This window comes from Ischnura elegans, chromosome 1 (genome assembly GCF_921293095.1).
Source record: "Ischnura elegans chromosome 1, ioIscEleg1.1, whole genome shotgun sequence".
In the NCBI taxonomy this organism is placed as follows: Eukaryota; Metazoa; Arthropoda; class Insecta; order Odonata; family Coenagrionidae; genus Ischnura; species Ischnura elegans.
This window is the reverse complement of record NC_060246.1, coordinates 114,281,487-114,308,365: the sequence shown is the minus strand read 5'-3', so window position 1 is coordinate 114,308,365 and position 26,879 is coordinate 114,281,487. Positions and strand designations below refer to the sequence as shown.

At 38.0% G+C, this 26,879-nt stretch overlaps 1 protein-coding gene and 1 long non-coding RNA gene across 3 annotated transcripts in view; both read left to right on the top strand.

Annotated features, from left to right (window-relative positions):
- Positions 1–26,879, top strand: part of LOC124168389 (disintegrin and metalloproteinase domain-containing protein 10) — a 265,882-nt gene that overhangs the window by 174,414 nt on the left and 64,589 nt on the right. The window lies entirely within an intron of this gene.
- LOC124168399 lies at positions 8,243–12,020 on the top strand. Its single transcript, XR_006866928.1, has 3 exons — positions 8,243–10,631; positions 11,305–11,407; positions 11,919–12,020. It is a non-coding gene; the product is annotated as an uncharacterized LOC124168399 (long non-coding RNA).

Sequence of the window (26,879 nt, the reverse complement as noted above, 5' to 3'; positions counted from 1 at the left end):
TCCCTCCTTCCTTTATACACACCTTCTCGTACATATATACATATCTTTATACAAGCCTTCGTGACTCTTACTCGTAAGTCCAATACTTTAAAAGTGCATAACTAAGACTAAATATCGACTATGCATCCTGGTGCTGAGTATTGTCTGAGAGGGGCCCGACGTTATTTTCACTGTACTCGGCGCGGCGTGGACTAATTTTCGGTGTCTGCAGCGCCCACCTCTAGCTTCAAATCAATAATGATGATGGTACTACTATAGTGTTGAAACCCGGGTTGGTTTATAAATTTTGAAGTGTAGACTTAACCTAAGTTATTTTTCGTGGTTATCTTTTGAGCCCCAGCACGTCGAGTTCTCACTCAATCAGGGCTGAGATATATCACGTGAATTGGATTGATATTACTAATAGAATAGCGTAATTATTAATAAAATATCCCTCAGAAAGGCATAAAACCCACCATTTTCAACAATTTATCTTAAAATTCCGCAATATTAACCCATATATGCCCATTGGGTCGTTTTCGACCCACAGGATAAAAAAATTCTAGTCCCTCTTATTTGAAGTGTTTGTCTACATTGTTATTATTTTCGTCTTACAGGGAAGCAAGCGATTCATTCCTGAAGTAATATTTCCAAGGATACATTTTCAAATCATTGTAATGTGGGCATAAAAAATTACTTCTCTTTACCGGGATTTTCGAATAACTTTGACTTACAATGTAACCAAAATTTTCAAGCTCAATCAAAATGACACGACATGCTACAATACTTTGTATACTCATTTTCATTATTCCGTATTCAATTACCAAATTTCATGTCTCCTGTGCCTGCCACGGGTCATGATATTGGTGTGGGTCGTTCTCGACCCACTGGGCAGATAAGGCCAGTTTGTTGGGCAACTCCAGACGTACTAGGTTGACCAGAATTTGAGATTTCTCTCTGCTGAACTGCGATAAGATTCTTTTGTAGTGCATTAGTCCAAATAAATTTTGGCATGGCAAGGTTAGTATATAATTCCTAGAGGACATATTTTTATTTTATAAACATATTTTTTTCGTGAGTAGGAAAACGTATTTAAGGTATAGTGTTGTTTCTTTGTGAAGCGTGCAAATGAAACTGTTCTTTGTAGTGGCGCAGCGAGGGGGGGTTTTGGGGGATTAAACCCCCCCCACCCCCCAGAGCTCAGAGAAATTTTTAAGTTTAATCCATTTTACTTAATTGAATTGCTATTACTAATAAAATAGTGTAAGGATGAATAAAATATCCCTCAGAAAGCCGTAAAACTCACCGTTTTGAACCATTTATCTTTAAAATTCCGCAATTTATTAATCTCGCACCAACCGCTTATCCTGGTGGGTATACCATACCCCCACACACCATGGTATTAGTTGCACCTAACCCCCCCACCCCCCAGCCTTAATTCCTAGCTGCGCCCCTGCTTGGTATTACATCATGAGGAAATTAGAGCGAGTTAAAAATTATTATTTTTAAAAGATATTTTGTGAGAACAAAACTTAGATAGAAACATATGCATGTTTTGGCATTGATACATCTGGTATCGTCATCATAATTCGCGCTTTAGACGCCCATTCTCGACAGGATCGATAATATTATTCCTCACGTTTCTTACAAGATTTTGTCTCTCAAAAATTTCGTCCATCCATGCGGGAAATATCTGCTTGATATTGCTCCGAAGGGTCGTGGCTAACTATCTCTGTTTGCTACGTCTTATGTGAATGCCCAAAATGGCTCAGCGGCAGTAACTTGTATAAATTTATTCCTCATTTATTGATCCTCAATCCTATCCGTGATCCCATGAAACAAAAAAGAATTTGGATTCAAATAAAGAGAGAAAAGAAGAGATTTTTTGTCTAGGAAGGTAAATTTAATGTTATTTATGGCGAGATAACCTGCAGTGCCTCCCTAAAGCGATAAGGAAGGGATGTGACCCCGGGGACCGGTCAAGAGAATTTATTCGCTCGAATCTCCTCATCTATCTCCCCTCCCCTTCTGTTTGTGGCTGCTTGGCGACTCGCGTTTCGTTGGAGGCTGTGTGTGCCCCCTCCCCTCCGACCTTGAACCATCACGTCACCTCCATTTTTCACTTCGCTGCGTCACCATGTTTTCTTTCGGAGGGCTTCCCTTGTACGGGTGACTTGAACGCTCGTAATATGGACTAGTCCATCGAACCTCATGGAGAAGGTGCGGGGTCCAATCCAGGATATTTATCAAAAACAAATGTATGTCGTGAAATATGAATTATATATGTCGTGAATATGTTCTTTCCCGGCGAATGATACTGGTGAAATCTTCTCAAGTTTTATCTTATCTTTTCGGGTGAGTTGCTTGTAGGCCGATGTTTCTATGGCTGCTTCTGCTATCGTCTTAGAAGGGAAACGAAAGAAATAGGAGAAGAGATAGTAATTAACTGTAGATTTAAGTGGAAATGTAAGACTTAAGCTAACTGGAATTTGATGAAGTATATATTTTTAGCCTACAAAATCTATTCATCTGTGATAATTGACATCAAGTGTGAAAAATGATAATTATAGCATTCCTTTGACTCACTTCCTCTCAAGAAATTTTCGTTGTTACTATTTAGATATTGAAATCCAACAAAATTGATTCCTGGATCAGAAAGATATGCCCTGAGGACGATGGCAGAGGCAGCCATGGAAACGTCGGACTACGAGCAAGTCACCCGGTGGATAACGTTATAAGATTTCATCAGAAATGTATGTCGTAGCCTTATGAGGATTGGCCGCTTTCAACTCTTTGAGTTAATTTTTCATTTTGTAAAATCCATAAAAAATACTCAAATGGGGCCATTCCGGCGAGCTTGGGATACTGTCAGTTACTAAGTGTCTATAATTTGGACGATAAAAAGGTTATGATATTTAAAAAATGCATAACTAACAATGTATATAGTTATATAGTGATTCCACTACCGCCTCCCCGAGTCTCAAAAGGCGAAAATATAACAGGAATAAAATTGTTGGATTTCGACCTCTTATTACTGACAGCGAAAATTTCTTGAGAGGAATTGAATTAAAGGAAGTTTATAATTATCATTTTTCACATTTGAGGCCAGCTGTCACATTAAATTAGAGAGACATAGAAGATCTGAGCTAAATAAATTATATTTAAACAAATTTACTCTTTTTTCCATGCCTTTCTACTTAATTCTGTTGTTAGTTAATTTTTCTTTTCCTGTTTCCTTCATCCTACTTCTTGGTCTTTCTTTGAAGCGCCTACATTTCATGGCTTTGCTCATCTGATGAATCCGACAGATTTCTTACAGCTCACTATGTTTAAAAAACTAATATCTTCAAATTCCCGCCTTCAAAAAACTTTTTTCCTGCTTATAGATGCTTTGAATTGTCCTTATTCTTCCGTTGGTATAAAGCGTTTTAGCCCACGATATTTTAAAGAAAGTTAAGTTTATAAATATTCTCAATCGACCATAGTGGCGCATGTCTTGACAAATGGGTATTTTTCTCTCCAGTTTCTTGATTTTATGAGAACTCTGCATTCCTACTCTCTCTCTCTCTCTCTAATCGTAGATCTTCGTAGATTTTTTTAATCCATTAACTTCACCTGTATTTGAATGTTCAGCATTTATTCATTGTATTGCATTCAAGACCTTCCGGTATTTCAAAAATTAATAAAGCCTTACTTTATTTAAAGTAAAATAGCCTTAGAGTAGTCTATTTATTCATGCTTTGTAATTTTTTCAGAAATGGTAAAAAAAACAACTGATGTTTATTTTTCTATTTTACCGGGGAGAGTGAACTTTTGAATAGATCAGTTTCAAAAAGGAACTAAAATGGGTATTCAATTTGGTTCACAATGGGATGAATAGAACAACATAACAAGAGGAAGTAAAATGCTTAAACTGCTGTCAGTTTCAGTGTTATTCAGTTAAAACCGAAGTTAAATACCCGTTTGTGAGATACGCTCGCCAAAAACTAATTTTTGCGGGGCCGAATGATTAATAATTAAACTGCCACGAAAACTGGAACAACTCCCGTTTTATGTGCTCCCTTGCTTGTTTAATTTTGCTTTATCAAGATAATTGGAAACGGGAAACACGTAGCTTCATGAGAACTTTATTATAAATTACCATTTACAAAATTTATCAATCAATATTAACTTGATGGTAAGGTACTGATTTTTTTAATATCATCGTGATGAAATAATGGCATGTTAAATTTCTAAACGATTTTATTTTACACTGGTTTTGATGCTATCATGGCATCATCATCAGAGCAAAGTCTTAATGAGAAAAATTGGGTCGGTGTAAAATTGAATTTTGTGGGAAATTACGGAGTTATTCCTTCACCATAGCAATCAATTGTCATAGTTTCTGCGGAAATGAGCTCGTTATCCATTTTTCATCACTGAAAAATCGTTACTTGAACTGATTTAAGTACGGATTAGTCCACTAAACTTGTGCTTAGTGGGAATGTTATGGCCGCGCTACTTTTTCCTATATTTCCGCCAAGAATTTGAAAGTGGAAAATACCTTTTTTTACTTTCAAATACGTCGGCACATTTTCTGATCGATCCTCTAATTGTGAGGTCAATTGTGGTTTCGACTATAAATGGTTCGAAATGACGGATCTTTGAAGCTTCAAACATGTAATCATTCATCAACGACGTAGTTAATTTGGTGTGGAATTTTCCAAACGCATTCCATTTTATTTTTACTGTGTGGAACCTTGTCAGCATCATTTTGTGGTTCCACGAAATAGGAAAAGAGAATTCACCGGTTTTGTGCCATATTGTCTCTCATTTCAGAATGTGTCATGTCATAATGGACAATTTTAAACCATTACTTTGTTATGGCGTAAAAGAGTCGAAACCATGGTCAGAGACAAAATGTTTGGGTTGAACTTACCGGCTGAAATTTATTTTCGGACATATACTTTACTCGTTTCCTAGTTTTTTTTTTAATAATGTGTGATGGAAAACGAATTTTCTATACTTCAATGTGTGTTACACATTCAGGAATTTCGTTTCGAATTTGAAAATGCTCTTACAAAGCTACTTTTCATGAGTGCTCAATTTCACGTCGGTTTTCAAAGGTCAGCCCTATTCCCATCACCAGAGCGTTTTCTACATTGAAAAAAGTAATGTAGGTTTTTCTTGACTCCAGAACCTGATCATTAGTCCCCATTTATTATAATTTTCAATTTTTTAGGCTAAACCTTTCTCATTCAAGGAATGAACATCGGATGCAGTTGAGTAATTGTAGTTAAAATAGGAGGAAATATGTAGCGCTTCCATTGGTAGCTTCTTTTTGGGAAGAAATTTCTATGAGCATTATGTTTTCGAAGTGGAGGGATACTTAGTTATTGTTCATGTTGAGAATCCTCGAATTCTTTCAAAGACCTCATGATGGAGAATTAGCGTGTAGAGGAATTTGTGGTTGGAAAATATTTATGTGTCGAAAAGGATACAACAACGATCAATGCCAGCGATTCTCAGTTAAATATGCCGGTAATTTTAGACCTTGTCCTTTAGTGCAGTAATTTGTCTGGAAGCGTATTGTAAATATTTCCGTAAATAGATTCACCAATGTCGCCTAGTGAGGAGGCTATGATGTAATATCTATTTTTCCCGGCGAGCAGGTAGTGAATATTTCTCTGGTTTCACATCGGGTAAGATTCTCCTTGTCCCCTTCCAACGTTTCGATCAGTGATTCGCCCTTTGTCTTCAGAGATTCAGAAATCCAATGCGATTCAGGAACTCAATGAATTCCTGAATACCTGGGGCCGAAATCGCCATTCGAAACTTTGTCAAATTTACATCGCCAAATACAGAAGACATTCCCAGGGCACAGTCTCGGAGTGAATGTAAACTTAGCGGTTTCTTGGCGTCGATACATGTGACGGAGATAGCATAGGCTCTAATCAGCGACCATGTGATCGGTGTGATTGGCTGATCTCCAACGATAGCATTTGCTTACATATAGTTTATAGTTTTATTCTAGTGAAATTTTTTCTGGTTTCACTCCGGGCAAAATTTTTTACATATCCTCTTAAAGTTTCGTTGAGCCTCGTGCTCATCGAAACGCTCATATGGATAATCTTCCTCGGCGTGAAATCCAAGAATTCGTATCTATCGAGGAGGATGTTCTTGTGGTGGACAGGTGTGTAGGGCAGTCAGAGGACAAGTTCGGCCGAAGACACGCACTCTTGTTCCTCTCTTCTGTGCTCTTTGCGTTCCCGCAGGTGGATAAGCCGTCCGCCGGCGCGGTGGTGGTCTCGTCGCTCGCTCTGCTGCCGGAAGTGGCTCCCCCTTTCCCTCTATGAATGAATTTCACGGACCGTTGGAGTCATCCCGCGACACCCCACCCTCACCAACCAAAAAGTCTCATTTTTTTCATCATCGAGAGCTTTATGAAATGCGACCTTTACGAACTCACTTCAGGAGCATCGGAGGAGTATTATTTTGGTCTCGCTTATTTCTTTTACCAACTGCTTATTTTATTTCCGTAGTAGAATGTTCGTTTCTCTAGCTTTCTTCCAGTATGTGGTCTCACCGCGTGTCGTTGTCCTGAATGCTCGGCCTATGTCCGACGAGCGAGCGAGTTTCTGGCGAAGGCTACTGTAGCGGCGTTAGCGTTATAGCTACGATGTGTGCTGCATGCGTGGAGCGGAGTCACCCCGTGCCACACACCCTGGTGGTGTCTTGCGCGGTACTTCATAGATGTAAATGTATATGAACAGAATATTTACAGTGTGCCGCAGATTCATAGAAAAAATAGCAATTAATTATACAATAAGCACTTTATAGTATTAACGGGAAAATTAGGACGGGGTTTGAATTATCGAGAAAATTAAGGTGATACATACTTAAAATGCGCATGTTTTAGTGAATTTTTTCATGAGCATTTTATGCGTGGTTTGTTAGATTCAACCGTGAATCATGGAAGAAGACATCTCGGACTGAAAAATAAAGCGGATAAAAAAATGGGAATAAGAATAGTTACTTATACAGAAGAATGATGCGAAAAATCCACAGGGAAAAGGTCATTCTCCTTGACCGGCCAAAAGGCGATGATTTTTTTCTCTGTGGATTTTTCGCACAATTTGTGCATTGCGGGTGACTCTCGTAAAGTTATCACCGTGGCTAGTCCCGGTGTACTTAAAACTAGAAGAATAAATGGCGTCAAGTGTGCGTTACATTTATTTCTATGAGCCTCTTAGAACTCTGAGCTTAATATTTTGTGAAGTGGTGAATTCAATTCATTGCTATTTTTTCTATAATTCAGCCTTAACTCACCTTAAGCCTTAATAAAATGCTCAAATTAATTGCAAATTAAATGACGGAAAAACATCCGGATTTTAACATAATCCTATTACCTGTAGGTCTTTCAGTTCCTGTTTACATTTCTCATAGAAATACTCATAGTTGGGGCTTCAATGGTTGCCCCGGCTTTTGGTTATTGCGCATACTGCATGCGGGGTCTTGATCATATTTCCACTGATAGATGTTATAACGTAGTAATGCAACAAGTGATGTTTAGTTCCCTCATTTTCTGCTCGTTACCATTTATAAATTATTTTTTTCTGATCTCATCATTCAATAAGCGTGGCCAATCAAAGAAAAACAAAACAAAGCTTCAGTTCTGTCCAACCACGACCTATCATTTTCGCGATTGGCACACTGCCTTGGAAACTGAAAAAGGAAAGGTTTTCCAGTGCCGTTCGTTTATATATTTTTATTCGTTTTCGTCATTTCCTTTCCGGAGTGATGAGGAGCCGTGTCTCGTCCTTCCTGGGACCACGGACGACCATGACTGAGCAGAAATCAAGGTTGCTCGCGCGGGGCTGGAAGACCTCTGTGCCAGCCACCCATCGTACCAGTGGCATAGGCAAGCCAGTGCTCATGTCGAGAGCCTGGTGATTTCATGGGTGACGTCAGATGGATTCCATTCCCGACAGATGACCATATCACTGAGAGAGATTTTTTAGCTTGGTATTTTGTGATTTTAATCCTTTGTAATATGATATAAATGTTCAATCGAGTGCATGTAAACTATTTATGGCGCTATTCATTCAGAGGAAACATTGCAATTTATTAAAATAACTAATTGTATGGAAAGAAGAGATAAGCTGCGACGAAAATAAAACATTCAGCCATTCTCACGTAAGTCTACAATAATTTAAAAGCGAAAGTTAACGCCATTATCACTCATGAGTCGGTGACGTCACTAGAGTTTTAGTTCATGACCTGGGGGGTTACCATGTAAATTCGAGACCGTCTTCGGATTCGCCTTCGGCACGGAATTCGACTTCGAGTCCGCTTCCGAAGGCTTGCCGAAGACGAAACCGAAGGTGCTTCGGCGCGACCACGTAACAACCTTCGACTCGCCGCCTTCGAATTCGAAAACCTTTTCGAAGAGACGCAATAACTGACGGATGAAACAATGACGTAATCATTTGCAGCCAATGAAGAACGTGTGCCGCATTGGGTGTGTCTGCTTCCGTCTGCTTCACAAATACACAGAATAAGAGGTAAGTATTTCCATACGAGGTAAGTAATTCGGATAGTTGCTCGTATTGTAAATATCCTTCATTACTTTTAAGGCGCAAGAAGTTGTTCTTATTGTATAAACTTATTTACGTCGATTACGGTAAATAATGAAATGCTGATGAATGATATTGAATAAACAAGTCAACGAAATCGAGGCCAACGATGTCGGAATGCCAAACAGCAGTTGTTTCAACATTCTGAGGCTTTTATTTTCGTCCCAACAATAGATGAACAACCTTTTAAAATGTCAAACAAAGTATTTCTCTCATAATACGTGATCAACAAAGCAAATGTTACATGCCGCCTAATTCGTTCGTTCATCCACTGTTGGGACTCCTGAATTTAATCAATGTGAAATCAAGCGACAATTAAATTAAGGTATCAAGAAATAACTCATTAACCGAATATATCATGTGACCATAGCATTGATTCTTTAATATCCATTCGTTCATCAGTCACCGTTGCGGCTTCATCTATTCGCCAGTTTTGGTTGCCATTCTCTCTGCACAAATTATACTAATACTGGTTTTTCATTTTAGCTTTTGCATTTAGAAAGTTAAGGAGACTGGAGCCATGGAAGGACAACATCATAAGGTGAACTACGATGTTTGTTAAGCTACTTCTTTTGAGGTAACACATACTTGATCATTTTTCAATTTCTGTAACAACTGTAAGCATTGATAGTTCCCTGAATACTGACGGGATAACCGAGAAGGCAAGTGGTATAAACCTAAAGGTATGATATAATCATTTGGCGCATTTTATGATTTAAGTGCTCTATATCACTGAGGTGGTATGTTTTTCAATCACTGCATGTCTTCCTTTACCAACGAAATGGAAGTCTTATCCCGTAGAGGTAAGTTGTTTGTTTATTTGTTGTGTATACGGTGGTGGGAATATTCATTTATATGGTGGGAATGTGAGGAAATATAATAAGTTGTAAATGAATTTGCATTATGTTTTTGTACATACGAAAGGCGTACTTGATACCATGAAGGAAGGTATTTACCAGAAAAGTAATATTTAATGGATGCTAGTTACTTTGGCTGTAATGATACTTGCATTGAATTGAAATGGTTGGTAAAAAATGCATCTAATTCTGTAGTAAAAGCATAGACAGTGACATAAATGGTTGCAATCCTCCTGAAAGATGAATTATGTACATCTTTAGTTTGAGTGTTAGTGTCATTGATGCCATTCCATGATTAGATGGCATGATTCCTGTGAGGCTTTTTTTTTACTGTGTTACCCAACCTGGGTTATATTTGTGGTAAATACATTATTAATTTAATATATTAATTGAATGCCTTTCTACGTAGTTTATAAAGTGTGTTGTATTTTAATTAGATCATAAAGCTACTGTCAGAACATGCAGATGTTCCGCGGTAACAAATGTCATTTATTTTTACAATAATGGGAGTTATATTTGTATGCCTGAGAGGTTAGATGTTTTTGCTGTATAATTAATGTTATTTCTATCGCTTTATTATGTTTTCTAATCAATGCTTGTGTTTCTCTACCAGCAAAGATTACATGCTGTTGTTTGTTACATGAATGAAAGGTGTGCTCATACTCAAAAGGAAAAATTGAAACCTTAAAATGCTTTTTAAAAACAGTTTTACCTAACAAATACATCTTTAAGATAATATTTTTTCCCTCAGCATTCATATGTCGTCTAATCCATTATGATATTTCTAAACGATTCCTTTATTGATTATATTTTGTTTACAAATTGTTTTGGCTAGTTAAATGAATGTGAATTATTATAATTGAAGGAGATAATTGTTTTGCTGTGATTGATTATTCACCATTCATCTTTGCTGAGTACTTCAATTTACAATTTCAGAACATGATGCAGGCAAAGGAGCCAATTTCAGGGTCTCTCTAGAGCAGCGAGCCATAATGCTGCAATTTATGGAGGAGCACCCTGCATTTGCTCGTGACCAATTATGTTGCCCAAAAGGAGCTGCCTCCTCCTGCCTCATCTCATGTACCCTCTACTTCACATGATCCCTCTCCAGTTCCACACCCAAACCAGCAGAGCGATAAAGGCTCTCAGGGAAAGGGAAAAAGGAAGAGAGAAAAGAGTGGTGAGTTTTCTGGCTATCTGGGGATAAATGAATGTCAATTACTGTGTTAGAAATGAAGTGATCTCTCGAAACATAGTGACTGAAAGTAGCTGGCTCCATAAATACGAAATGCATAAGTAAGGGATGTTCAAATAGTGATATGTTTTCTCATAATAATATTCTATTCTTCACTCTTTTAATTTATTTTGTTAAAAAGTATAGATATCTCCATAGTGTATTTGGGTTACCTTTGTCTCCAATCCAGCCAGCACTAAAATACCTTTAATACGGATGACATCCTTAGAAACTTTTTTCCCAAATAGCAATATGTTTATGGTTGTTAAAAACTTTTATCTTTGAATGGAATGAAATTAATACCAAGCATTATTTGTAACGAAGCCACAATTAAGATCATTCATGTGTAATTTCCTCTGTCATAACAAACATTTTGATGTTCATGACTTAGTGAGTATCTAGTTCAATTAGATTCAGCCAGTTCATTCCTTTGAGAATCTTAGAGAAATTCTCACCTTAATTTGGATAGCCAATAAATTTTCAGTATTCCATTGCAGTGTTGCTATGTCAGGGTTTTTATATCTGAGCAGTAATTTTCTATATTAATATTTGTTTCACAAAAATACATTAATTTAAATTTTTTGAGAAGTCTAATGCGTTGTGAATAAATTTATTTCAGACGATAACTCCACATTGCTCGATGAACGCATTGTCAAGGCGGCTGATGTGAGAAGAACTGCTGTGGCCCAAATGGCGGAGACCTTCCAGGCTGTTGCGAATGAGTAAGTTAAATTGGAGAAAGGGAAAGGTATCCATGCATCTTTCAACATTTCGAGATATTAGAGATGTCTCCAAGTTAAAAAAATGCTTTATTATTTCATGCTAACATTTTCCACTGGCCACTGCCTACATTGGCATAACATTGAATTAAGTCTGCAAAAAGGCAAATTTCCAAATTTCACAATCTAAGAACATACAAAAATTATATAGAGATAATTGAAATTTCATTAGTCGTTCTTAGAAATAATTCAGTCCTAATGGTGAACTATTTTTTGAATTGGATTTATTTGAAAAATACCATGTCAGTAGATTTCCACTAACTATCATAACATTGATGGGATGAAATGATTTTCTATTTAAAAATATGTTTTCCTGCTCTTTTGGTGCTTTGATGACTAAATAAGTTCCATCAACATAGCCTATTGTGCCAGGTATTTGTGTGACAAGGTAATTCCTGGGTGATAAGAAAGTAGGTATATGTTATTATTAATTCTTGATTTCTCTCTTTTATAGATTCATCGAGTACCTGAGAAGGCATTAACTTTGATATTTTTAATGGTAGTATTTCATGTAAACCAAATTGATTTTTTTATTAAAAGTAAATGTATATTTTAATTTATTAATTTATTAAATGTATTGATGACTTTGTAATGTTAATGATAAATAAATCAAGAATTAAAATATAATGTATCCATGCTTGCGAATGATCCTGCTCATTTCCTCTCTCCTCAATGGTAAGTGGATCTATTTAGCAAGGATTTCGTTTGAGTTGAGAGCTTCTGTTAATTCCTCAATGGAATTGGACACGCTACTTTGGCAGAGTCAGAGATTACTATCGGTTCCGGTGCTTTTTTGGTAGCTTCCCTGACCATAAAAGTGAAGTGCATAGAGGACCTACGTAAGTAATTGGAATAAGTCAGTAGCGTATAAGTCACATGCAGAGATCAATTTCTTAGCCTTGATTTATTTTAACTAACTTTTGAATTAATGGGTATGGCCATGCTCCTCCGTGCTACTGCCATGTGTGGTCTCAAACCTGCCACAAGCTCACGCACCATATCTTTTGTCAGGCGGTAGAGCCCCTTGAAGACGAGATCGTCCACAGCAAAAGGGTCTGAGGAATCTGATTCCACGCAACCTAGCGCGATTGTGTGCAACATTTTTGAGCTCTCTCTCTCCCCCTTTGCCTTCTTCTCAAAAAGTTGAGTCCCCATATCTCATCCATAGCTTTAGTTCAGAGTTTCATCATGCATCACAGATCAATCAAAGATAAGATTTTTACGTTAAAAGAAATAACATGGAGATTAAAATATCAAAATTATTCTAAATGGCTATGTCCACAAATCCTTTTCACCATTCGAATTGTAGCTCCCATTATGTTATATTAGCCTAAAATATGAAAGTTCGCGAATCATCACTACTGCCACAGCCAAAATTGCAATATTTCGGAAATTAATTAATGAATTCATCGAAAATGTTTAGTGTCATCATGTTTTCGTGACAGTAATATTCCAACCTAACTTCATCAATGTGAATTGATTGTCCATATTGGACTTTTATTGAGATAATTGATTGGCTATGGCATTATGGAAACGTTAGTAATGACGATGATTACTTACCGATGCAGCTTAAAAACTCCATATTTAATTAATCGTGAAGATGCCGGCCCAAACAACGCGAATGTATTAGTTGCATTCCAACTTTCATGAAGTAAATTCGAACGATAACATAACTTGGGCATTTTAATTTGAAAACTTGACTATTTCATTACTTCAAAGGAAGCTTCAGGATATTAGATATATTCAATTTCTTACTCATACCTCAACGTAACTGTAATCAACATAATACGATAAACGGAGTCATCATCTTGGCCAAAACACACAACCGGGAATTGATTCAAATATCTACAATTCGAAGCCTGTAAATGGATTATGTTATTGTGCCATGTTTAAAATTGATTAAATTAAATAGTAGCATCATATAAGCAGCGTGGTTAACCTCAGAGGACACAAAAATTACAATATACGAAAGCTCGTCAGACCTTGAACCGAGAATCCGTGTTCGGCACTGAGTATTCGAAGCCTCAAACCCCTTCGAATTCGCATGCCGAAGTTCGATTCGAAGGTCGTGCCGAAATTCGGAATGAAATGCTTACGTGGTCGCAACAATCGGGAACCACTTCGAATGTGACGTAACTTCGGCTCCGCTTGCCGAAATCGAAGTCGAGAGTTCGGAATCGGCGTTTACGTGGTAACGCCCCTGGTTCGGGGAACAACTTCCACTGAGAGTAACAATGAATTCGATCGAGAAAACGATCCATCTGAATCGGCGACTTTTGTGTATAAAACATGTTTTTGATTTGTCAATTTCTATTCCATTGAGTAAATTTTGTAATTTCTTTCTATTTTCAGGTAAGTCTAAACTACTAGTCAACGGCAATGGTTGAGGATTTCCTCTGCTGAGGAGGTAGTAAGTAAGTAAGAGAGGTGAGTAAAAATACGCGTTTATCAATGTGGAGGAACTGTAAAACATTTCTAAGAATAATGAGATAGAGATATGAATTAGCGCATTTGAATCTTTGCCTTCCTTATAAGAAAATTTTCATGTTTCGAAGCGATCATAAACTCCGATCACTTGTCGGTTCGTCAAGTTTGGGCGAGCCGTTAATTATATTGTATTATACGTAATGGTTCATTAGATAATGACAGCTTGCACCTTTCTATCTATTTCTTTGGTGTTTATATATCTGCAAACATGTTGAACATGGTGTAATTTCTGTATTTGTTGAAACTACATTTTTACATTCGTGGCTCGGGCATCGCAGTATGGCTCGAGTTTGTTCTGACACATCATTTGCTAATGAAGCTGCTGTTAAGGTTGCCGATATAGCAGAGCTATACACATTTTCGTGATGCAGGGATATTAATTTCGTACGAATCATTTATTTTTGTGCTGTAAATTAGGAATCAAGAGGAGACTTCTTAGACATCTTATTTAGAAAACGTTTGACCGTTGTTAATATTTGTTTATATACAGCCGATGCATTCGAATAGTGAATAACCATATTACTAACTATCCCATCGAAATTTTGAAAACGGAAGGTTTTATGGCATATTAAATCATAGGTTATGCTGCCAGTAAATATACTGTAGCGGAGAAGGTACCTATAGTTACTTAAAAGTGAAATCATGCATAGCGGAACAGAAATATAAACGAGGGCAGCTCTAAGCGTATAGGTTCAGGAATATTCAATCTCGAAACACTTATAGAAATTGCAGAAAAGTTTCTCGGGTTTTCCACCGGTTGATGTCGTCCATGTCTCCCTGGGAGACATGGACGACATCAACCGGTGGAAAACCCGAGAAACTTTTCTGCAACTGATACGCCGGGAAAACCTAAGATCATACATACTTATAGAAATAATACTGCGGCCAAACCGCATTCCCGGCGTCTCTCGCTTCGGGAGGGACCGGTTCGCATCCCCGGCGCATGGTGGTGGATGGTGTGGGCAGGGCGGTGACGTCATGGGAAAAAGAGGTGATCGGAGGGAGGGGGGGAGCTCTGAGGGAAGGTGGGAGGAGAGGTGGGGTGGGGGATGCTTCGGAATGGCTGAGGCGGCGGTGCCAGATCGGCGATTTACTCTCTTGGGAGGAGAGGTGGTGGGGGGGGGAGGATTATGGAGGGGGTGGGAGTGGATAAAAAAAATCCCAGATGCCAGCGAGTGGCACTCTTGCAGAATGTTGATGAAGTTCCGCATTTTCCTTCTCGATGGTATCGTTCATTTTTCCTTTCCTTCGCGCGAAAATGTTTAGAGCCCCAGAGCCATCTCGTGGAAAGTAACGCCCTTTAGGTCGTTACGCTGTTTTTTTTTATCTGCAATTGGCGGAAGAATTTTGGGATTACCTGCGGCGCCTTTGGTAACCATCGAGTGAAAAGTACTTAGAGCATTAAATGGTCGCACATATTGAGCACATCCATAGTTACGACTACCAACCTTGGAGTGAAAAAAGCAAAATATAGAGAATTTACATGAATATGAGCTCGTAAAACTTTCGGAGTCGTGGTAGGCCTTTCATCTGAATTGTTCGCCGCGTGATCTCTTTTGCTCCATCTATTCATCTGCTACCCTGTGAACCACCTCCAGACTGTTAGAGAGAGAATGATCCATATGTTGTTCAAGTTTTCCAAGGGATTTTAAAAATAAATTCATTGCTAGTGACTTTCTTATTGTTGCAGATTTGCGACCTTTCTATCCAGTGCAATGGAAATGGGAATTTTTCGTATAACCTTATTATTTAATGAAAATGTATCATTTTTAATGTGTTTATTCCTTTAAAATTACAATGCTAAAAGCTTTCGTTTCCCTTTTTATGGCAGCTTAAACGTGGCCATCTCGGATGCGCTAAGTTGGCACCATGCGCCAAATTACTTTTTCTAAAATTTACGTAATATTAATATCTAGATGGTAAGTTTTACCACACAATGAAACCTACTGTATTAGCATAATCCGGTTCCTCAGAAATAGCCTTTTCCTGGTACTATTCCAACTTGAAAATTACCAAAAAAATTCATGTGGCGTGATTGTTAGCATTGTTGCGACTGAACGCTTAAGTTGCTGGAAATTTTAATTTTGCAGTTCCTCTCGGGTCAATAGAATTCAATGGAAATTATCTTTTGCCATAAATTTAGCTGCACGAAAGGCGATGAACTAGTTGCTTGTAAGGCCTACTCCGCAATACTTGATGGTGCGTAGCTATTTTATCTGCATATCACTGTTTAAGGTTATGATACCTACTTAATGAAATCCGTCGATTTATAAACTTTTATTCATTTTAATTCTCATAACATTTCTCGGGCATGAACATGTTAAGTTTCCCTCGAAAGGAAGTAGGTTCTGTTGCTATTAGATATGGGAATAATGAAAATCGCGAAATTTATGAAATTTAAAAATTACTGCTATCCAAGCAACTTTTATGGTCTTGAAAAATCTTTAATTTCAATATTTAGTAGGTCATTTTATCGATAAAGTCGTACCGTACATAATACCGTTGGTTGATGGATTACATTTTAAATCGTGCCACAAATTAATTCTCCTCAAACTGTTGCATAGCGCAGTGCAAATTTCCTCGTTGATTTACTAGAATTTGTGTATTCCTCTTTATAAAAGCTTGATTTATCGTTACAGAATTTTTTTCCCCTAATAGTGGTCCGATTCGGTTGTTCTCCGGTCATTTGTAGATTTTTGATGGGCTCGTTCACCGTTTTTTATCTTTGTCGTTTTCGATAGAGTCTGAAAAATTAAGGACCCTTCTTTCACCGTCACCGTTTATCGATCCGTTTCGACCGAGGTACTTATCCCTTTCGCAGATAAGTTGATGACGTCAATGACTGAAGCCGATTGAGTAACCGCTCCTCTGACACTCCTTAGCCTCGTGAATCCGTCTCACGTTGTTTATTGGAATAGAAACTCTAGTGAGCGATTCCTTCCGTCAAGGATCGGGTTTCTCTGAATAAGTCAGTGAGCTAAAACTCTAAAGATGTGAAGAATTCATTTATAATGGTCGGCAATTTACGCATTTTTTTTCATTTTAAAGTTTTGAGAGCACGGCGGAATGAGGAACTCTGTGAATTAGTAAAACTTTTCTTATCGTACCTTATCTTTCCTTTCCATCTACCGAATTAGTTTATTAGTTGTGATTTTGGGTCACAGTGAACGACCCCATCGGTGCAAGAAAGAGACCATGTAGAGACATGTTGTGCGTGCCAGCCTTGTTGGACGCAATGCCTTGTAAGGAATCAAGGTGAACGATGAGATTATCTCAATGTGGGGAGAGAAAGGAAAATTTCTCATTGCGACAGTGATGACGGGTGTCTTTGGGAAGGAAGAGAAAATGGTGTATGAGAACGGCATCGTTTCGATAATGTCTATTCCTGGAGAAAAATGTAAGGTGATCAATTTTGGGATCGATTAACAAAAGAGGCGATAGGGATAAGTTTGGAGAAAATTCACTAACTCATTTTTAACCAAGTGGTATTCCTTTTAAGGGTTTCCTGGTTGAATAACTATTACTAATGCCTCTTTTTTAATAAAAACAATATACACAGCTATAATTAATGTTAGTTAATTTATATCCATCCAAGAAACCCATTAGTTTTGAGAGAAAGAATTTCTACGGAGGTACGGGAGAAACTCGATTAGCAGCTCTTTTAGTGGATGCTGAAGAGAATTCAGAGCGCCAGTGCTGTCGTCTCCGCTGGTCAATGTTCCTCTAACTCAACAGTCATGGCTTTAACCAATCCCGCCCTTCCTAACGACAATTTTCATCGATAACTTCAAGGTGGTAGAAGTAGTCTTGAGAATTGGTGACGAGTTGGAGCCCTAAGCATTGGCAGCCTTTAATTTAATGACCCGGTAGCGATCCCGAGAAAGTTTCATAATTTTAACAACCATTCACGAAAACTTAACTTGGCTAAAGTTGTCTTAAAGCCGATTTAACATTGAAAACATTATCAATCAATTGACGCTACTTAGTTTATAGTACGTCAAACTTTAGCTATAGCACGTCAATGGCGGCATTCATAGAACAACGTAGCGTTGAACATGGCGTAATTAACGGGAAAGTTAGCAAGGTGTATGGTAGACATCATGTTATGGAATAATAAGCGTGAAACTTTGGAAAGCTCAGGTATCGTATCGTATCGCTCAAGTATCCTGTCGTATTCATTTCTTTATGCACTTTGAATTCTTGTTTTGTTTCTTTGCGTAAACCGTCAATTATGGAACATGACATCTTGGGATGTGAATTAACTTTGTTATAACGTGAGAGACGTAAACTCATGAAAACTCACTTCGATGCGGCTGAGTAACTACTCAACTTCCACACCGTGAGAGCGGCAGTGTGCTCTTAGTTCGGAGGAAGTATGATGGATAGCGTCTTGTACGCGTTATTTTAATTCTTTGAACCTCAAAGAGCGGTGAAGCTAATATTTCGTAAAGTGCTTACTTTATTTATTTTTTATTTATTTCCCACCTCCCCGTAAACAGCACAGAACGGCCTTTATAACGGAGGTTTCAACATTAACAATAGAACATCACAGACATCCATGCCCTGGATAAGGATCACCTACCCAGGAGGTATTCATACCGCTATCAATCGCAAAATTGATTGCAGAGAGTTTTCGATAGCCCATTTGACCGTCAGTATACGTGTGTTCCAGTCTTTCTTGCTACTAACTTCATCCAATGAACAATTTTAGCTCTTCTCAACTAATGGCAATGCCACGTCGAATTATGCCTCGTCAAGTTTTTTATTAACTAACTCACGCTCCTCCCCAATTTTTTACTCAATAGTAACGTCAATTTAAATGAATTTGAGCTTTCATGATCTAGGCTCTGTTGAGTTGCATTTCTCGGATTCGACCCCTGAAACAGTGCTTCGAACCAGTGGCGCAGCGAGGGGAGGGGGGGTTTGGGGGATAAAACCCCCCCTGAGCTCATAGAAATTTTTAAGTTAAATCTATTTTACTTAATTGGATTAATATTGCTTATATAATAATGTAAGGTTAATAAAATATCCCTCAGAAGGCCGTAAAAATCACCATTTTGAACCTTTTATCTTAATTTTTTCCGTCGGAGGGCCTCCGCACCTCCCGCTTACCCTGGCGGGTATGCAATACCCCAACCCCCCCCCCCCCCGTATTAGTTTTGCCTGAAACCCCCCCTAGCCTTAATTCCTAGCTGCGCCCCTGCTTCGAAGGGATAGGGGCTGAATAGGTTTTCGCTTGGAATGTCTTATGTAGCGCTGTCGAGATTGTAACGATGGTTAGTGAGTCTGATTATAAAATTAGAAGAAAAAATGAGACTATATTAAATGAATATGTGATAAATTAATTCATGGACCTTGGGACGAAAACTTTAATGACTCACTACCGTACTCAATGCACAGTAAATAAAAAATTTTTATTACAATCGAAGTTGGTAAAAAGATTCAATTGCGCTGAGAAATGAGCAATTAATTCACTTTTGACCAATTTTTTGTGATCATTGGAAAATTTTTCTCATTTCCTGGTTAATTTCTTCATCTTATGAACCCACTCTAATGAAAAGGAGATCATATTAAAACTGCACCTACCAACGAATTGTCTCGGAAAAATTGTACCCTTTAAAAGTATTTCTCTTTCTTCGAAAGGGATCGGGAACATCGTGTAAGATACAGTTAAGAGATGGATGTATTTCATCGAGTTCAATCTCTTCGCCTGCCAGCCATGAAGTTCTGTGTTAAAAATTCCGGAAGCTAATTCGAAGAACATTTCTCTCGTGATTTCTCAAGCGCGAAGACACCATCTGCTTGATACGCTTTGATAATAGCAGGAGTGTATATTACATCTGTCGAGGAAGCGAGTGCGACGAGAGTGAGGTAATATGCGGAAAAATCCGATTAAAAAAATGAAATTTTGAAAATGAATACGTTACGAACGAGTTACTCAAGAGGATAACAACTCGTTCCGGGAAATATAATTGAACTTGAAATCCACTGACGGCGTAGCGGAGGAAATATCCTCATGGATAAAAGAGCGAGAAAGTTAAGGAAAGTAAAATATTATGAATAGTTTTCAAGAATTCAAGAATTTCAGAATGCCTCCCTTCTTTATTGATGGTTATGGATTTTTTTTCATTTTACTGTAAAATTCCATAACCATCTGCGCTTATATCCTACCGTGTGAACGGAGGTGAAATTCACTTCACACAAAATTTCGTACATTACATTAAAAAATCCTCCAGACTGGGAATCGAACCCATAGGCTTTTAGCTTTCATTGTCGCTTTTTGGACCGTGTGGTGTGCACGTGGGAGTCCAATTGCATGCTGGTGATTGATCACCCCCTGCCAAACACCCTGGAGGTGGCTCGCAGGGTATTATGTAGATGTCACTGTGCAGACCTATGCACCTACCGGGTTCCTTAATTTACTCGAAATAAACTGTGAGGGTCGTTCGATAAATCTTTAGAAAAAGGTATAAAAACAAATTCTATTGGGTCAAATATTTTATATTTCCCATTATTGTCTTCTTTCAGCCATCTGAAATTTTGTAAGCATTTTCCCAAACATTTTAAGCCACCCAGAAAGTAAAATTTCGGAATCTCCTCAAAATATTTGGTAATATAAAAGTGGTTTGGACGATGACCTACTCCTTACAAGTAAACCTTTGTCTACAAAGCCATTTTTTTCAAGTTGTGAAATTAGATAAAGTCACCGTAGGACTTGGACGACCCTCATATCATAAGAATCAAAGAATCTGAATGCGTTGTGGTCTGCGCCTTGAACATTGATCACGCCATCAGTCCGCGGATCCATTCCCGCTCCGTGGAGGTTAAGTCCCTGAGGTTCTCTGCTGTCGATGAATATTTCTACATTAGCATACAGCCAGAATATATCATCCGCCTCAAACTGATTACCACGAGACCGCGTTGTGAAATAAATATTTGTTTGCATTTTATGCGCATTTTAATGTTCTAGCATTTTTGTCCAAAATAACGTGCCTTTAATCATGTAATTCCTGCTATTTCACCACCAAATTATCGCAGAGCCATGATTTATGACTAATTTTAAAGTCAAGATTTTTAGTACGACCAACAATGTGTCAAAAAATGAATAATTAATAATAATATTATCGTGTCACCTCTAGCAAAAGTAGTGTGCTCATTTTGATATACGTACAAAGAATGTGTAATAAACTAGTATGCAATAATTTAAAATTAAACGAAATATTTACTAATAATATTAATGCAATGCTATACAAACACTCGTATGCTAGATTCACTTCGGGGAAATTATCATTTTGAAATGAAAACACTCGTTGTTGTATCCACGAAATTTAATAATGGCACTAGCAATTACGTCCGTTTGTTAAAACTTCGTGCGGTAATTAATATAATTTGCCCAGATAGATGCTACAGTATGTGTTCTATTTATAAAATATTTACTCTTTAAACAATCGCCATACCTGATGTGATCACCAAAATCCAACGGAAATGTAAACTCATGCCTCAAATATTTGTGGACAACTACTTATTGAACTCAAAAACCAGCGAGTAACTAAATATTTAGGTCGAAATCAAGTCGTAACAACGGGTTGTCATGCTACAGGTGGTTTAAAAGCAGCCGTCGGACCTAAAAAGCGAGCAGCAGGCCATTGAAGGGAGTCGCGAGCGTTGCTAAGTGTCCGAAGGGGAGCAGGAGACGTTGAGAGGCTGCTCGCGGCGGCGAAGGTGAGCCTTGGACCGGCTGCCGTGTGTTTGTATGTATGTATGTAGCTACGTATACAATGTAGGTGTCGCTGGGCGTCGTCCCGGTCGCCTCCCTCCTCCATCTTCAATGACTCCCTCAGTGCGTCCATGTCGATCGTGGCAAGGAGCGAACGAAGGTGGGAATCAGGGCTGCCACTCTTCTACAGTCCACAATTTAAAGCAAAATGGTTATCAAGCCCACTATGGAAGATAATCTCTACCAATTTAACGCTGAATATCCTGAAAGGAAAGCGTATACCAAAGCTAATGCCACGAGCATTAGTGTTTTCACGCAACTATTATGGTGAATTCAAGGTGGTTATAAGGAAATAATTTGATGGAAATATAAATTGCATCGAATAATTTGTCGAACTGCGTTGTCCAAATTTCCAGCGTTTGTGTTGGAGTTATTTCTGTCTCATTCTATGGAAAAATTATAATCCGTGTGTAATTATCTTTGTGGTAAGCACTGTGGTATAAAATAGAATCAACTAACGTTGGGTGTCGTAAATTCGGAGTAAATAAGGCCATGTGGAATTTTCATTTGGCAAGCTATTCTAGAATTTCGAGCAATGCAATAGTATTACCACGCTTATTAATTATATAATTCCAATAGGAATATAGCACTAGTACCATTTCATGGCGTGTTTAATGCGAAGGTAAATACTCTCACTAAAATAACTTAGGAGAAAAAGTAATCATGTTCATTTCTAACGAGGGACTGAATTATTATTAACATTGCATTTGCTCTTTATTAAGAAGGAGCTGAGAGGCTGCACATATCTTTTTATAAAATTCCCCATACATAACGTTCCCTGTGCTTTACCCCAACCTTTGGGGAGCGTGGTAGTGCACTTGGTAGGATGAGTACTCGCCTACTGACCCGAGGGTCGTGGGTTCATATCCCGGGTGAAGCCTTTGGACATTCTCGAAATAAATTCATTAAGTGTGAAGCTACGGAGGAAAAGAGCCTACTATGAATTTGTGATATTCACAGACCTGTGGCATAGCCTGGGGTGGGCTTTCTCCTAATCAATGACTGGTTAAACCATACGGCATGTGGTTCGTAATAATCGTCGTTTCAAATTTTCGTTGGCCGGATTTTCACGCTGACTATATCCGAAATTAACCCAAAGGGTCATTAAATGGAGCCAATCAGCTAATTGTTTTGTGTTTTTTCATGCTTATTGTTTCGACGGGTGGATGAAGCTTGAATGTCGGAAGGGGTGAGATTTTGTTTGTTATTACTGTCCGACACTGGGAAATTCCGTGAGTAACCGAGAGAGTTGGCAACCGTGTTGAGGATGGGCGGGGGCGGCTAAAGACGCGCGTGCGTGGGCGATCTGGGAATCTCAGCTGAACACTTATTACTTACTCGAGAGGGAGGGAAGGGTTGCCAACACATCCGCTTCACTCCAGGAAAATTACCTCCTCCATGACTTTGCCATTTCCGGACCGTATGCGATGAATCTCAAATTGGGTGAAACTCTGCAATGTGCACATCAAGTTCTCTCATTCCTAGTGAGGTTAATATATCCTCATGGAGTTAGGTTAGCCACTACGATATTAAAAACAAATCCTTGCCGCGAATATTACTTTAAAAAGTTTTTCTATTTGAGACTTAAGTGTCTAAGTAAGGTGACTTAAACTCAGGTATTTAAAAAATAATAAAAATAAGTATGGAAATCAAAAATGGTGGAGGAAGAGATTCAATGAATTGCACAAGGATGAAAAAGCTGCCCTAGCATTAAAGGCTTGGAATATTACCGTTGGCATAAAAATACTCCAATAACTAGAAAAATCGTTGAGTGTAACTTCCACTGTTTGATTAACATTAGAAACCAAAATAAACATGCGTTTATCAAAAGGAGGTCTGCATCCATGGATGTTGAAAATCAAAATAAGGAGCTCGCAGAAATATGATAAAATATTCCTTATATTTTTAAATTAACGCTTCTTCTTGTACTTTGGCCAGTCGCAGCGATATTTTCATTCGACTAAAGTGATGAGACTTCAGTTTCAGCATTAATTTGTTTGTTACTCAAATTGTGAGACTGAAACGTGTCTTTATTTAATTTATCTCCTGATGCGTGTGGTAAAACGGACATTATTTTAGATTTTGTCAAATTGGCGTACATAATCTTTCATTATGTATTCAGTATTTTTAGTATACTGAGACAAGAAATGCCATTAGAATCTGGGTAAAATTGGGAATTCTCAAATGCGAGTTCCAGAGATTATGGCACAGAGAGCCTATTTCCGTGGCACTCAATTGACCAAATACAATTAGAAAGGTCCTGTGTTGAAATTTTCATGAAAATAGCTGCATAATTCATTCCTCGCACCGATTTCCTTCAGACGTGGGAAACCTTTGGAGATGACCCCCGAAGAGACGTTCAAGAAAACACTATGTAATGATTTTAGTAAAACTTTGTAAGTGAAGGAAAAGAAATGAAATCTTGGTGGGACGACACCAGCCTGCGGAACAAGAAAGTTAAATTACTGACCTCAGTGCGGGCGAGTTGTAGTCCTTGCCTGCTAAACCGATGGTCGCGTATTAGAGCACCACCGGAGTAGGTTACCCCTATCCAGGGCATGATCATGATGATGAAGATGTCAGCGATCGTCAATTGTTATTTTTTGTCGACTTTCCCGATTTAAAGGCCTTAATGTGCTCTTTTCGGGGTGGTGAAATTTGACTCAAAAGTTTGGATTTTTCCATGGTGATTAAGGTACGTCGCTTAAGGTACGTCGACTACACACATTTTTTTATTGTGAACTCGTGCAGGCAAAATATTACTAATAAAATCTAAGAAGTATGAAGAGCGCAGGAGCACGAGGAAAGTTCTCTACAATGGACATCGTGTGTTATGAGCTTAAAAGATAACTTGTATCACGAATAAATAAAACTATCGCGTTGAAAGTATTCCTCCATCTATAGCATGAACGGCGTTTATTTGATAGTTTTTCTTAAAAGAACTCATTCATCTTATCTCAGATGGACCCTATCTGACTTATTGCTTCGCATCTGGTCTACGATGGTAAAATCGTGTTCTACTAACGCATCGATTTGTTTTGTTAACGGCTTTGGTGTGGAGAAGGGTTACATGGCTGGACGTCGTCCAAATTGACTTGCACTAAAGGAGCTGCCATAGAGGGCATTTTTTTCCCCTGGAAGCTGTATAGTGCTTTCTCCTACCCTTTTCCTATCTTCGTCATTCCACGTTGCTCCCATTTGTCATCTTGCTTTCTCGGCCTCCCATCTTTTCGGGACGTTTCTGGACTCTGCAATACGCATGAAAGGGTTTTTCCCATTCTTTTATTTTGGCTCTTATCACAGAGTGCGGCTGAGTCAGAGGCACTCTTCGTGTTGCCCCTGGATACCGACGCAAATCATGTGAAATCGAGGAGCCATGGACCCTCCATCTCTCACGGAGATCAGAATACTACTTTCCCGATATTTTGGTGGCTATTTTTTCATTGTCCTACCCTGAAAGGGTTATTTTTATGATGTGAGTTAATCTGTCTTCAAAATTAGCTCTTTCATATTCAAATTCCAAATCGTAGATGCCTTTTAACTTGATGGGATCGGAGCTAATGTTATTGTATGCATGTTTCTTATTCAGTTTTATTGTAATTTCCTTAACATCTGACATCTTGGCTAAACTTCAATTTCCCAACCTTACTAACTCCAGCACTTTGATTTATCGAATTATTATTTGTATTATAAATGTATTTTACGTGCCTTATGATAATTAATTCATTTTTTTATTTTATGCAGTATGTATTATTAGTAATTTCAGGGAAACACTGGAGGATAGTAGTTATTTTATAAACTTGGTTGGAGGAAAAATGTAAAATCGGGCTTAAATATAATTAGCTCCTGCGAATTACGGAGTTAAATTATTATTTATAAAACAATTAATGATAATAATAAGCGATAAATATTATTTTGGAAATTGGTGTGGCGGAAAATGTTGGCCGCTTTGTAGTACTCATTTCCATTCCATCTTTATTGTATTCTTCTTCCCGTAGTATTTTTATTGCCATTCAGAGAAGTTTTATTATTAATATTTAAGGAGTTTTTAAGTTTTTCCCACATCATATATTCTTGTTATGCTGTTGCGAAGAAAACCTGTTCTCCTCATGAACTTCGACACTGGTTCCACAGGGCTGTCACAAGTGCTGTAAATCTCTGGCAATGATATTGATGCTGTATATGGTGAACCTGCAACTTTTTCATGGAATTACGTACAAGCACTGCTAAAAACAAAACAACACAATATACCTCTTTTCGTCGCCTCCTTGTTCTTTTCTAATGATTATCGTATTTGTTGCGGCAAAGAATTTCAATAATATCTTTTTCAGTCTTTCATTTCATTTCATAGTACAAGGTGCATCATATTTCCATCGCCAGTTCTTATATGTACGAAGTTCTCAGTGGTTCTCTCTCTCTCCTTTGCCCAGAATGATTCCTTCCATTGCAGTTGCCGTGGTTCATTAACGCTTTCTAGCCAAGAGCTGCTTCCTTCTGGGAGAAATTTAATTTCGAGACTTCTCATTTTAAAAAATTAAACATTTTCTTCTCAATCATTATTATAGTGGTAGCTCTATATTTCACCATTAAACTTTATAGCACTAAAGAACACGTAGTTTAAATCTTTCCTGAATAGAGCTGAAAATGTATACATTTTTGATGTTACTTAAAAGCAACATTGGATTATAATGGGTTAATAGTCTGCCTAGATATTCTTTTCTTATTTCTATCTTTTCCAATAGTTTTCTTTCGGTGTGACTACCAATAGTACTTGCTCATTAGTTTTCCTGTTGGTCCACCAAGTCAATGTAACCCTCCGAAAAACGTCAATACCACAGTTCATTTTACTATTTTCGCTCGTCTTTAGTATTCCATGGCTCAAATATATGTCGTAGCAATCATCATCCTAAGGTATTTAGGACTTTTTTTTCTATAGAACTTCGTCGCCTCTATTAACCCCTAAAATACCGGCTGCACTGCAATACGGGAAAATTTATGTTGGAGATTTCAACTCTCTGCCAATTTTTTTACGGGATCTTTAACAGATTGAGATCATCTTTTTGTGGATCAAAGTTCCGGATTTGAGCGTTAGTGGAGCTTCACATGAAGGCGTAACGGGTATGCGTGCATCTGGTGGTGGATAGACAGACC